The following is a 12,730-nucleotide window of genomic DNA, read 5'->3' on the forward strand; positions in this document are numbered from 1 at the left end:
GGATTGAAGGAAAACTATTTCCCGTTGAGAAGGGATTAACATTGTAGAAGATAGTGAAAAAGAAAAGTAAAGGAGGGCAAAGAGAAAAGCTAAGTATCTTTTATACAAATGCTAGGAGCATATGTAATAAGACTGCTGAATTGGAGTGACATGTTTTCAAGGATAAGAAAGATATTATTGGAATAAGAGAGACAACCAGGAAAATGAAGAGGGATTTAAAATGCCAAGATACCGAGTTGTAGTGAAGAGAAAGTTAATATAAAGCTGGAAGAGATGTAACAATATTGCTGAGGGATGATACTTAATCTGCAGTAGAGCTTTCCCCCCCTCCCTTTCTTTTTCCCCAGAAGTTCAGTAATTTGATGTAGCTGTAATTCTTGACTGTTGTGCTAGACTTGCAAGTGGTCGGAAAAAAAATGCTGAAATAATAAAAATATTTATTAAGATGTAAGATGGATGCCAAGAAAGCCAGGACTTTAATTTGAAGAAAAATTATACAGTATTGAGGAGGACAGGTTACTAGAGATCAGTTAGAATTAACTGTGATAATACTACAAATGAGAGCATGTTTCCACTTTTACTGTAAGGTTGCTCCTTTTATTCAGTTACAGAAACAATCTATACAATAAGGATGCAATCACTATCATGGTAGAAAGATTGCAAATATAAATCTGTATGTGGAGGTAAGGAGCAAAAATGATCATAAAATTATGACATTTGAAATGGTCATGGGGTGAGAGTATATACTAGATAGAGAAAGCAGCCCTAAAGTTATTGATTTTAGCAAAGCTAACTTTGAAGGGAAGCAAAAATGCTCCTGAGACTTTTGCCTGCAATCCTGTGATGAATGGGAAATCCACTCCACACAAGTAGAGAGTACATAGTGTATAAAACACATAGAAAGGCCACAATTAAAATTCATCCCAGTTAAGTCAAGAAAAGGAAAGGCCGATATGGGCCTGAGGCAAAAGAAGGAAAGGCAAAGAGACAACTTGCCCCTCCCGACCCTAGTCTTTTTCCTTCCCCTTCGCTCTTCTTTAGCATTTCTTCTGCTGTCCCTTTATCTTCTCCAGCCCTTCTGTTTCATGACAGTTCAGTCACTGTGGTCCCCTGATGAGGTTTCTTCTTCAGGTCTCTGTTTTTCTATACACCGAATTTCTCAGAGCATGAGCACAACTGTCTTGTGTGTTCAGAACATGTGTGAGTCTCTACTTCTCCCCAATCCTAGTACTTGCATTTTGCATCCCCTTAAACACAGTTTCAAAATTGAAGTAATTGACGTTTCCTTTTTCACAGTTTCCTTTGTTTGCAACTCTGGGATGAATTAAAGTCACAGTATGATGACAGAAGGAGTGAGGCAAGAGGGTCTGGGAAGGGTAGGCAAATAGGTGCATGTAACAAATCAAGTAGATAATGGGGCTGTACAAAAAAAGCTGCTTTAAAAAACACTGCTGTGCTGTAGCATCTACCGCTGAAATAGAGGGACTTCTCTAGGAAAGAAGGGTCAAACAACCAAGAGTTGCACGTGGTATTCATTTCTCTTGGGCAAAGTGTACTGGATGCGCAGTTTGGGACCTAGCACACTTTCTGTTTTCCAACATCCTCTTCCCATATACATGTGTTATCAGAAATATTGTTTCAGGAAGATAGCTGTGAGGAAGCAAGTAAATTGATTGTATTAAAGGTCTGAAACTGAGGAGATGTAAAATGCCACAGCTTAAGCTGTAGTTAATTTATAGCAGCTGAAGGTCTGGCCCTTAACAAAAGCAAGCATTTTATTTTTTTAAAAAAGGCAAATTTTATTTTTTAAAACTGAACAAAGATGTTAATGGTGAAAGAAGTGGGTTTCAGAGAGATTTAATGGGACAGTGATGAAAGAATGAATGGACTTTTTTTGTCAGTTTGTGAGTGTGTGTTTTTGTCACAGTGATTTGTTAACTGCAGAAATTGACTGTGGCCACTGACAATGACCATGTGGTCTTATGGCAGCCAGCTGATGACTGACTGACCAGTTTTTGAAGATGGTATGAGGGATCATAAAGTTTAGTTCCCTGTGTATTATGATGATAGTTGCATCTATATTTAAAGCTTTCTGTCACTGGAGCACTCTTGGTGTTGTCAAACTGTCTATTGGACTGGATGAGCTGCAACTTCTTGCAATTGAATGTCAATAAGACCAAAGCAATTTTGGTTGATTCATAGCGCCAGCTTAAGTATATTCACTTGCACAGATTACATTTGACAGATAGTTACCTTCAGCTGAACTCTGTGGTTAGAAGCCTTGGTATACTCTTGACAGTGAGCTTAGAGTTGATGCCTTATGTTTATTTCATATCCTGTTTTTGCCTTCCTAATACTGCATGTGTATGTCTACATTTAAATAAATTCTCAGCTGAAGTACTAGTCAGTCCACTTGTTATCTCTGGACAGAATGTTGTGATGAGTCAATTCCAGTATTTTAAAAATGGTGTGCTGTTTCTTTTTTTTTTTTTTTAACCATTCAGGCAGTTTTAATTTCAAAAGGCATCTACTTGAGGATTTTTTTTTTATTTGGAACTCCCAGAAAAGCATATGTTGTAGTCTATTAACAAGAGTAGAACCAGGGAAAAAAAAAAAAAAAAAGCAGAAGATAAAACCAAAGATAAAAAGGTGTTATTCCTTCTGGAATGTTTTTTTTTGGGGGGAGTATTCTAACAGTTTGCTGGCCTGCAGGAAAATATATTCAACACAGGTGTTATTAAACCCTGTTATATCAGTGCAAGTTAAGATCCTCTTGTTTCTGCAACAAGATTGTGCATGGTATTGTCAAATACAGATATATATGCATCCTCTATAAATCTTGTAAAGAAAAGCTTCTTTCCAGGTCTTTTCTTGTAACAGTCCTAAAATATTCTGGGATAATATACAGTTTAATTCACTTATTCCCTTGTTCCCACTTGTGATGAACTTAGGTATTTTGAAGCTTCATTTGCAGTATACCGAGGAAGGACTGAATTCTGAATTATTTCAAAACATTTTCCTGTGCAACCTTCTAGTCAGCTTAAAGCAGCATTCTGCTTTTGAAGAAAATTCAATGTTTTAATGTCAAATGGCTTGCATGTGTGCTGTTTCTGCCCACTTCCAATTCAGTAGCTGTTTTTTAAAAGATGCAGGTGATTTTTCTATAGAGCTTAAACAAGTGATGAAAGATAAATTTTGGAGTTTTTACATCCTTTTTTCAATGACTGTTTGGAGTGCAACATCCTTGAATTCTGATATGAACAAACAAAAAATACTTCATAAATTATCATGGTTGTAATCACTTATTTTGGCTCGTTTGGAAAGCTCTGGTGATAGGGCAGAACTAAGTTTGTATTTTTATCTAGATAATGAACCTCAATCTAAAATTATATTGTCATAATTTCCTTTTAAAAATGACTGGTCAGAAATAAAGGAATGCACTCGTGAGCACTCTTTGTAATATTAAATTCCCTGACCACACTGTTACTTAAGTTAGTGAATGGCTCAAGATGTTTTTGTTTTCTTCTTGTACAATGCTCTTTAAGCCTGAGAACCAAAGATGTGTGAAAAATGTCACTTTGGAAAGAACATAGATGAAACTTCCCTCTATCATCATATGTTCTTTTCCTTCAAGCCTGCAAACAGGTTACTTCCAAGGCTTGAAATACAGAGGGATGGATGGTCTGGGCTTGCTTGGAGGTGCAGAGTTCTAATAGCTGCAATCTTCATAATTTTTTTGCATAAGATTTGAATATTCGAAACACAAAATTAGAAATGTGATCTAATTTAGCGGTAGTGGGTGAAATAAGACCTGTGTGTGTCTTTTTCTTTGCTAGAATATGAAAGGCAAAAATCAAAGAGCGTAAAGGTTTTAAGGAACTGTAATAGCTATTTAAGGCAGTACTCCTCTCCTCAGCTTGATCACATCTGGACTGTAAGGGTAGGGAAAGGATAACCAGATTTCCAAATGTTACCAGTCACACCCCTTCCCTCCCCCCCCCCATTCCCATCAACGTGGTTATTAGAATATTTTTTTTGTCTGTCTGAGAACAAGTAATGAGGCAAGTTTCTCCTTGTGACGTGTCCTTGCTCTCATGCCTGCTCCATAAATTCATTATCTTTTTGCCAAACTTTAGATCTGCAGAATACCCCTTATTGTCTCCCTTTTCATTCCAAATAGAAAACTAAAATTTGAAGAGCAAAAGATTGAAAGTGAACTCTTCATATGTGGCGCTAAGAGGATGGGGGAGGGGATAAGAGTACTATAGATTTTGGTGTACATAAGACACCTGCCCAAACATTCCTAGCAAATGTGTTATGACTGCCAAAATGTACTTACACCTCAAAGGTATAGTAATGCTTATAGAACTTATTACTGAATTATCCATTCAGCTAAGGTTTTAAACTTGATTTAGATTGCATGTGGCATATATTGTAAGGAGAGAAGCAATACCAGATTATACAAGCAGCTTGTACACTAATGCTTGTGAGCAACATGGAGTGGAGTCCTAACACAGCTGCAGAACCTGAGCTGTGGAAACTATTGCATCTATTTATCTACCAAAGCAGTCTTAAGGTGGCTAATGGGGGCTTATCTGAAGGCTTGGGAGGAATAGAGTTTTAGGATGAACTTTGTTATTTTTTTATAATACTTGTGAGAAAAATACTTATTCTGGGGGGCACTTCCCTCGCCCTCTGGGGCCCCCAGTACAGGAGGGATGTGGAGCTCTTAAGGCAGGTCAAGAGGTGGGCGACTAAGATGATCAGAGGGCTGGAGCACCTCTCCTATGAGGAAAGGTTGAAGGAACTGGGATTTAGCTTGGAGAAGAGGAACTCTGGGGAGATCTCATTGCGGTTTTCCAGTACTTGAAGGGAGCATATAAACCGGAGGCGGCATGGCTGTTTACGAGGGTGGACAGTGATAGGACAAGGGGGAATGATCTTAAACTGAGACAGTGGAGGTTTGGATTAGGTATTAGGAGGAAGTTTTTTACATAGAGTGGTGACACACTGGAACAGGTTGCTCAAGGAGGCTGTGGATGCCCCATCCCTGGAGGCATTCAAGGCCAGGCTGAATGTGTCTCTGGGCAGCCTGGTCTTAGCAGTTGGTGACCCTGCACATAGCAGGGGGGTTGAACTGGATGATCATTGCGGTCCTTTCCAAGCCAGGCCATTCTGTGATCCTGTGATACAGTGTTCCTATTTGTCTTTGTGTGTGTGTGTTTAAAAAAAAAAAAAAAAAAAAAAAAAAAAAAAAAAGTTAAATATGAATGTAATAAGCTAAAAAGGAGAACAAAAATGAACAGAATAATGTAAAGAATCAATAAATACTATAGTAAGGAAAACTAGAAAGCAGAGAGGCAGAACTTGGAGGAGAGAAAGGCACCTTTGAGAAGGGTGCTCAAAATGCTTACATCCTGCAACTTATTCAGTGAAGAAAAATGTTAAACTGTGGTAGAAAGTGGTCTGCCATTTCTGATGTACCAGTTTAGGGGCACGTAGTTCAATTTTTAATGATATGTAAAAGGCAAGTGTAGTGGTTTTCTTTGTCATTACCTCTGCTTGAGTCACAGCACAAGATGGATTTGGACTCATGCTAATGGTTTCAAACAGTGTTTTTCCACAAAACATCTGTTTGTTCACTTTGTATTCCTTGAGTCAGTATCACTGACCTTTCCTTTTTACGAAAATTCACTTAAAACGTTAAAACTGTGTTGCAGCCTTTGTAACTGCAGCTTCAGGAAGACTTGCAATTATACAAGAAAATATTGAAGTACCTACCTATGCGTCTCATCTCTCTGATATGCAAAATCCCCTTAATGCATCTTCTATTAACTGTTATGCTTCTGATTCGCATCTCAGAGTAGAGATGTGAACACACATGTCATCCAATGGTAGAATATGCTGTATATCTTTATATAAGCAGGCAAGAAGAGTGTATTTAGACAGGTTGAAGGTGAAAAAGATTTTTATGTTCAAGTTTCTGATTACACTATTATAGCAGCATCACTAATTCCCCTTCTTCCATCTATTGTCTTCTTTCATCTGTTGTCATCAGTGACCACTGTTGATTTGTTGACTCTATTAAAGTATTCAAGGAAGCCACAGGCCTGTCATTTTGGTCATAACCTTAATCTGTTTTCTCACCTTGGGAGAAAATGCGTTAATACACTGTCTGTTTCTATTGAGTGAGCTCATTGAAGAAGTTCTTCTTGCAACAGATCTGCAGTACGTTTAGAAGAAAAAAAATATTTTTTTCTGAGTTTTTTATGAGTCTTGGCTGTTTTATCAGATAGCAAGCTGTGCTTAGGAAGCAACTTTTGTAAGGACCATACTGAATTCAGTGAGCAATTGTAACTGAATGCTGTGTGGTAATTTTTGAGCTATGTGAGTCACAGCTTCTTCTGATCTGTCAGAATCTGATTCCTCATTATTTCTGAATGATTAAGCAAATCATTTATGCTAACTTCTGCTTTCATTTATATCTCTGTAAATCCTGTATAGCTCTATTGACTTTGGAGCTGCTTAAGGTTTTATAGCAACTAAGGGGAGGGGTCATTTCTGTTTCTGCCTGTTTGCTGTTCTGGAAAATAAATGGAACAGTTTTAAATGCCTTACCAGGTAAATTGTGTAGCTACTCAATTGCTGTTCATAAAGCACTTGAAAATTCTTGGAATTTTGTGTAACTGTCTTTATAATAATAAATTTCTATTTCTGAGAAACTCACTGATGTGCAAATAGAGCTTATTTAAAGGATAAGCTAATGCAGATTTTCTTGGTTTTTCCTGTAATTTATTTTGTTCAGTTTTTTGTTTTCTCAGTAGAGAAGCAAGGTCTTAATTTTAGCATGTGTTTATTTTTAGAGTTTTGTTTGCATTTGCAATTAACAAAATTTGCATTTGTAATTTAAAAATTAGGAGGCTTTTTTTTCCTCCAGTTTTAGTTTACAAATCTGTAATATTTACCAGCGTATACTGTTTGGTGTCTGGTGTATATTGTAGTTCCCTGAACTGCACTTTTTCATCATGTTTGAAAATAGCAGTGTCCATTACATACACTGGAATGTATTCCTTTTTCTCCTATTTATCTAATGACGAATGTTTGGTCCTTGTTTGTTCTGTGTTGATCATTCCTGCTACTGCCATCTGAGACTTTCTTTGATATAAATATCCTTAAGAACTGAAGTTACAGTTGAAGTGTTTGGCATCACTTAATTGGCTGAAAACCTAAATAGGCAATGGTTGGTGTTGTTTGGCTTGAATTACTGGAAAATATTTTGCTTCTTTTATTTTTGGTGTCAGAGTTCTTTCTATTGTCGAACTCCTCCTCTATGGCCTGCCAATGTGGTAAGGAATATATATGATTTCTTTATCTGTCTTACCAGATGCTATGATCTAACTATTAGAATAGTAGATGAGAAGAAGCTTTAAGGTTAAATTGTACTTTGTGGTTATTAGAAGTTATGATGAGTAAGATTAAAAATAAAAGTATATTTAACTAGTAAAGGGGATGAAAGTTGTCTTGAAATTACTCCCTTTTATTTAGCTGAAATACAATTAAATATTAGAATAAGAAAAATAATGGGTAATATTGTGCTTGTTTTTTTTTTTTAAAGCAACAAGTATCTCTCTGAATCATACAGTGATAATTGTAAATTCTAAAATATTTAGGGAAGAGACTGATTTATCTGTTGCTTGTGTATCAGTGCAGTGAAGTCCTGATATCTGTTTAGTGATTTGGAAATCTGCTTTGTTTGGGTAGTTTGCATTATTAAACAATGGTGCGTAAAGGATTGTTTTTCACATCTCTACTTTCTATCTTATTTATTAGAAATAATTTTGGACAACGTATGTAGATAGCATTAAGACTTTTTTAATGGAAAAATCATACAGATGCAAGAAGATTGTAGTGTCCGCAGAATGAATTCACTTCATTTATTTTACCTGAAATGACACAATTTGATTCTACATAGATGAGATTAAAATGGTCTCAGTTGCTTTTATATGTACATTGCAGGACATTTCAATGACAGGATGACTTGTGTGAGTAAAAAGTGTATGATGCTTAATTAGTCCAGATATCACACACGGATATTGTTATGTAATAAATGTGTATGTTATTACCTGACAGCCCAAACTGTATAGATTGGGGTTCTGGAATTGTTATAAACTGAATTGAACTGAAAAGTAATAAATGTAGCTCAGGAAAAAAAAAGGGGGGGGGGGGGGGGGGGGGAAATCCATATAACTGTTTCATTTACTCGAGAGCCCGAGTTTATTCTGCCTTTATGTTAATAAAGAAGGTTAGGTTTCTTTTGACAGGGCATATTGAGTGGTTTTACTGAAATACTAGATTTTATTTATAAGGAAAAAAAAAAGAGAGAAGAAACAACCACCTTATTTTTCAGTCAATCCCTACAGCCTGTGCCTTTAGGAACTACCTGTTTTTGCATTCAAGGAACAGCAACTTAAATTAATGTAAAGAAATCCATGGGAAATTACTAAGCTTATAGAAACCATGTTAGGCTGAAAAAAAATCTTAGAGCTGCCAGTGCTTTGAGGGTCAAAGAGTATTCAGGAGCAGTGTCATTTGGCCTTACTGTTCTCCCATATGCTCCCCTTCTGCTTTTTGCCATTGTTAATTCCATGGTCTTTGCTTGTACAACTGCTCTGGATTTGATTGTAGTGCTTTTTTGCCATATAGGTTGCTGTAATATAGTGGAAGTTTCTGTAATTAGTTACTACATGAAAATACTCTATTTTTTTTTCCATGATTGCTCAGCCAGATCTAAAGTGGCAACACTTACAATAACTTCCATTGTTTTGCTTTCATGAGTAGATTTTCAGATGAGAAAATGATTGTAACGCCTTTGCTGTCTGTATCTAGTTTCATAAACAGTCGCTTGTCCTTCAGTGATTTTTTTCATTCTGCACTGTGGTGTTCCATCCGGGTAATTTTCCCTAGGTAGGCAGTGGTTGGATTTGGCATTATTTGGAAGGATGTGGTTTGAATTGGCTGAAAGGGCAACTGACTTGTGAAGAAGGACCTGTTTGCCCAGCACCTCTTGAAAGTTCTTCTGGATCATGACAATAATGCTAGTAAACGAAAGATTGTGTATATTTTAGCACCATCATATGGAATTTCCATTGCTTGAAATTGGTGTTAAGCTCTGCACTGGCAGAAGCTAATGTAGGTGCAGACTGAGTTTATCTTAGTAACTAATCCTTGCCAACTTCCCATGAGGTCATTTGCTAAGTATTTGACAGATGGGGAAGCACAAGAAGGAGAGATGGTTTCAGAGCTGGGATTAGAGATTTGTACTTCCAGACTTCTGGTATTGTGCTCTACAGCGAACAGGAGGCTGTACTTTCCTACCCATCTCTTCTCATTCTCTTAGGGCAAATTCCTATACAACTTTATTTATGAAGACAATAGGGGAATAATCCCATTGTCTTCGATACTAGTAAAATTAGTCTTTTATTTCTGTGATATTGTATGCAATTCAGTGCTGATGGTCAGGAGATCTTAACTACATCAAACAGCAGATTTGGTGCCAATCTTTGTTCTTATTTAGCTTAGTCAAAACTGACACCAAACTTTTTTCCTCGCCTCCCACAGTGGAGAGCCACTGGGATTTTTTTTTCTTTATCCCACACATGGCTTCCCTCCTACATTTTCCTCCCATGTCAGATATTCATACCCCCTTTAATAACCAGCAGGGGGATCATTACACTGAGCTACTGCCAAATGCATAATGACTGCTGCCTTTGCCTTACACAGTCACTGCACTACTGATATCCAATTCAGCATTGTAAAGTGCTTAGGGCTACCTTGGGGATGTGCTATATTAAACCCAACTATTCTAAATCCTATTTAATATAAAGAGATTGTTGATGGGGGAGGGGAGAGGGAGATTTAAAATTGTCGTTAATCACCTATTTTCAACAAGTAAAAATACCTGATCGTTTAGGGCCCAATTCTGTCACTCTTAAGCCGTAAATAGTCCCACTAATTTTAATAGGGCTGTGTGAAGGCAAGCACCCTGCTTACTACAGGGGGATGCAGAATGGGGTCCTACAGAGGCTGTAGCTGAGGTGGTAATCTCATGGTGATCTGTTGGGAGTGAGTGAGCCCATATCTGAATTCCACTTACAAATGTTTTACAGCAAAAACAGGGAATCAGAGACATGCTTCATATCTGGCTAAAAATAAAGATACTCTTAAACTTGTAAAAGACAACATTTTTATTTGAATGATATGACAGAGCTGCCACAGGAGTGTTACCTGCTATAAAGAAAGCTTAAGAATTATTACCTTTATTAGACCAGTGACACTGAGCTTTAACCATACATTTCTAACTTCTGTCCCTCTACAGAGACAATTTTCTTTTCTTAAATAAACTGTCATGCTAGTGTTAATATATTGTTGGCTCCCTCATACTCTGAGAATACTGCTGATATAAAACATGTATATGTTAGATTGGTAATAGTATCTTTAGTGTAGCTGACTAGAACAAATGTGTTTCCCTCATGGCTGTGCTAATGTGATAAAGGAAAATTGGCTGTTCATCAGCTTTTGGCTGGGTAAAGACAGTAGAGATGGAACCACATTCTTTTTTATGCATTAATACCACTGAGAACTTTTCACTAGTTATATTTCATGTGCGGGCATGTTGTGCAAAGATGTTGTAAAACATGAGATAATGCTGCAAATAACAAAGTAGAAAAGCCTGTATCTTTTATGATGATAACAGTCAAACACCAAATGACAGTAACAGGCTGTAAAAAATGTGATGCAGAAAAAAAATGCAATGCAACCACTATATACGCATATATGTAGGATTTGGCAAATAGGACATCAGATGTTTAGAGGGTTTTGAATTAAAATTAAATTAAAAAAAAAATGTTGCATTCAGGTCATTGATGTGTCAACGTGAAGAATTATTTAAATGGAGAGAGATGTATTTTGAGTGGTTAAATTCACATGCAGTAACTTTTAGAACAAATCTCATCGCTTAGTAATTATGATAATAGCCTTCAAATTTCCATCAGTGGAAGGACGATAAATTTTCCTGTCTAGATTTGGGAAATATGGACTGAATGTGGAAACAGCAATAAAGTTCAGCATGCATGCATATGTTTGAAAGTGAGGTTTAAGGAGGAAAAAAAATAATCTGTACAATTTGATGTGAAACCTAAAGGAAAACAAAACAAGCAGGAAGCCCTATCTCATTTCATATTTTCTATCTTAAAATACTTATACACTCATGTTGCCTGAGGCACTGATGGTGATCATCTGATTTATAGATAATTGTGTCTGTTTATCTTGGTCTGAAATTTGAAATGCTTTATTGTTGGAATAGCATTTTGAGGGCTCTTATTATGGTTTTAAAACTGATATTCAGATTTCAACTTCCCGTTTTGCTACAAGTTATTCTGTTTTTTAAACCTTCTCTTTGTTCTCATACATGTACTGGTCTTACGGAAGCAATTATTCCAGGTATATATTTTTTTTGTTTAAAGTGGGTATCACAGCAGGCTGAAGGACTCTAGGTTTATTTGGCTGCTGTGGACATGATTCACTAGGCATGCATGTCTGCAAAATGGAACTGAAGTTCTCTGTGTCGGCAACAACAAAACAAAACAATGCTTGAAAATTCGAAGGCTTACCAAGCTGCTGTGTGAAATAAGCTTCACACAAGCTAAATATTGTTGAAATCTTGTAATTTCATTTTTGCAAAAAAATTGCTTTCTGAAATGAGACTGAATTTAAGTGAGTTATTCAATAAAGTTCAGAAGTTCTGAATAAGTTAGCTTCAGTATTTCACATCTTTAACAGATAGATAACTGCACCCATTATGACTTATTTTCATCTTATCCCTGTATTTTTTTTTTCAGTTAAATTATTCTGTAAAATGCCAGACTGAAAGGCACTTCCATGTTATTAAACTATTCCCAATTTTATATAACTCAAATATGGATTTTTAATAGGGGGAAAAAATAAAAAAAATTAAAAAAAAACTTTGTAAAAGCTCAGCATCGTTTGACTTTGTGGAGCTGGGAGAATGCCATAAACTATTTCTATGAACATTTGCTCAAATTTAAAATGAATTGGCAGGGCAGGGAGTGCTTGCAGAAAACAGTACCCTGGAGTGCCGACTGAGCACTCATTCCTAGCCAAGGGTTCCACTGATGTAACGGAATTACCCACTGGGTGTAAAGCAGATGTAACCAGTTTCTATACCATTCCCTTCAGCCCTTGTAATAAGAAACATGCTGGGGCCAGGGAGACATTTTGGAGGGGTGTTCAAGGCCTGGCTGAGATGTGCTGTGTTTGGTTATCCTGAGTGTAGTAGATGGTCCCTTGAGGCCTGGATGAGCTGATGTGTATAAGAAGAGCTCTGACAGCTATAGCATGTGTCTATGGCCTGAAGTGGTGAAGGAGCTGTAACCAGTCTTGTACCTTGTGAAACAGACCCTTCTCTTTTCTCTCTCTTCCCTCCTCCCTACCAGATCAGTGTACTGTAGATTCTTTTTTGATTTAACCACTGTAGAATTTTTATAGTCTGTGCATCTGAATAATGAACTTATTAACTGGATTGCTAATGAATGAACAGAAAAGAGGTAACCTCTTTCAGTAGGCAGCAAAAATAAAGGCACAATGCCAAGTAGGTCAAAGTAATGTTTATGATTAATCAGTGATACCTGCAACATGCAGTGAAATCAAAAGG

The 12,730-nt window shown here is 36.8% G+C and overlaps 1 protein-coding gene across 11 annotated transcripts in view; it reads left to right on the top strand.

Annotated features, from left to right (window-relative positions):
- USH2A (usherin) overlaps positions 1-12,730 on the top strand; it is a 370,614-nt gene that overhangs the window by 20,346 nt on the left and 337,538 nt on the right. The gene's annotated exons all lie outside the window — the stretch shown is intronic.

Source organism: Gallus gallus, chromosome 3 (genome assembly GCF_016699485.2).
Source record: "Gallus gallus isolate bGalGal1 chromosome 3, bGalGal1.mat.broiler.GRCg7b, whole genome shotgun sequence".
NCBI lineage: Eukaryota > Metazoa > Chordata > Aves > Galliformes > Phasianidae > Gallus > Gallus gallus.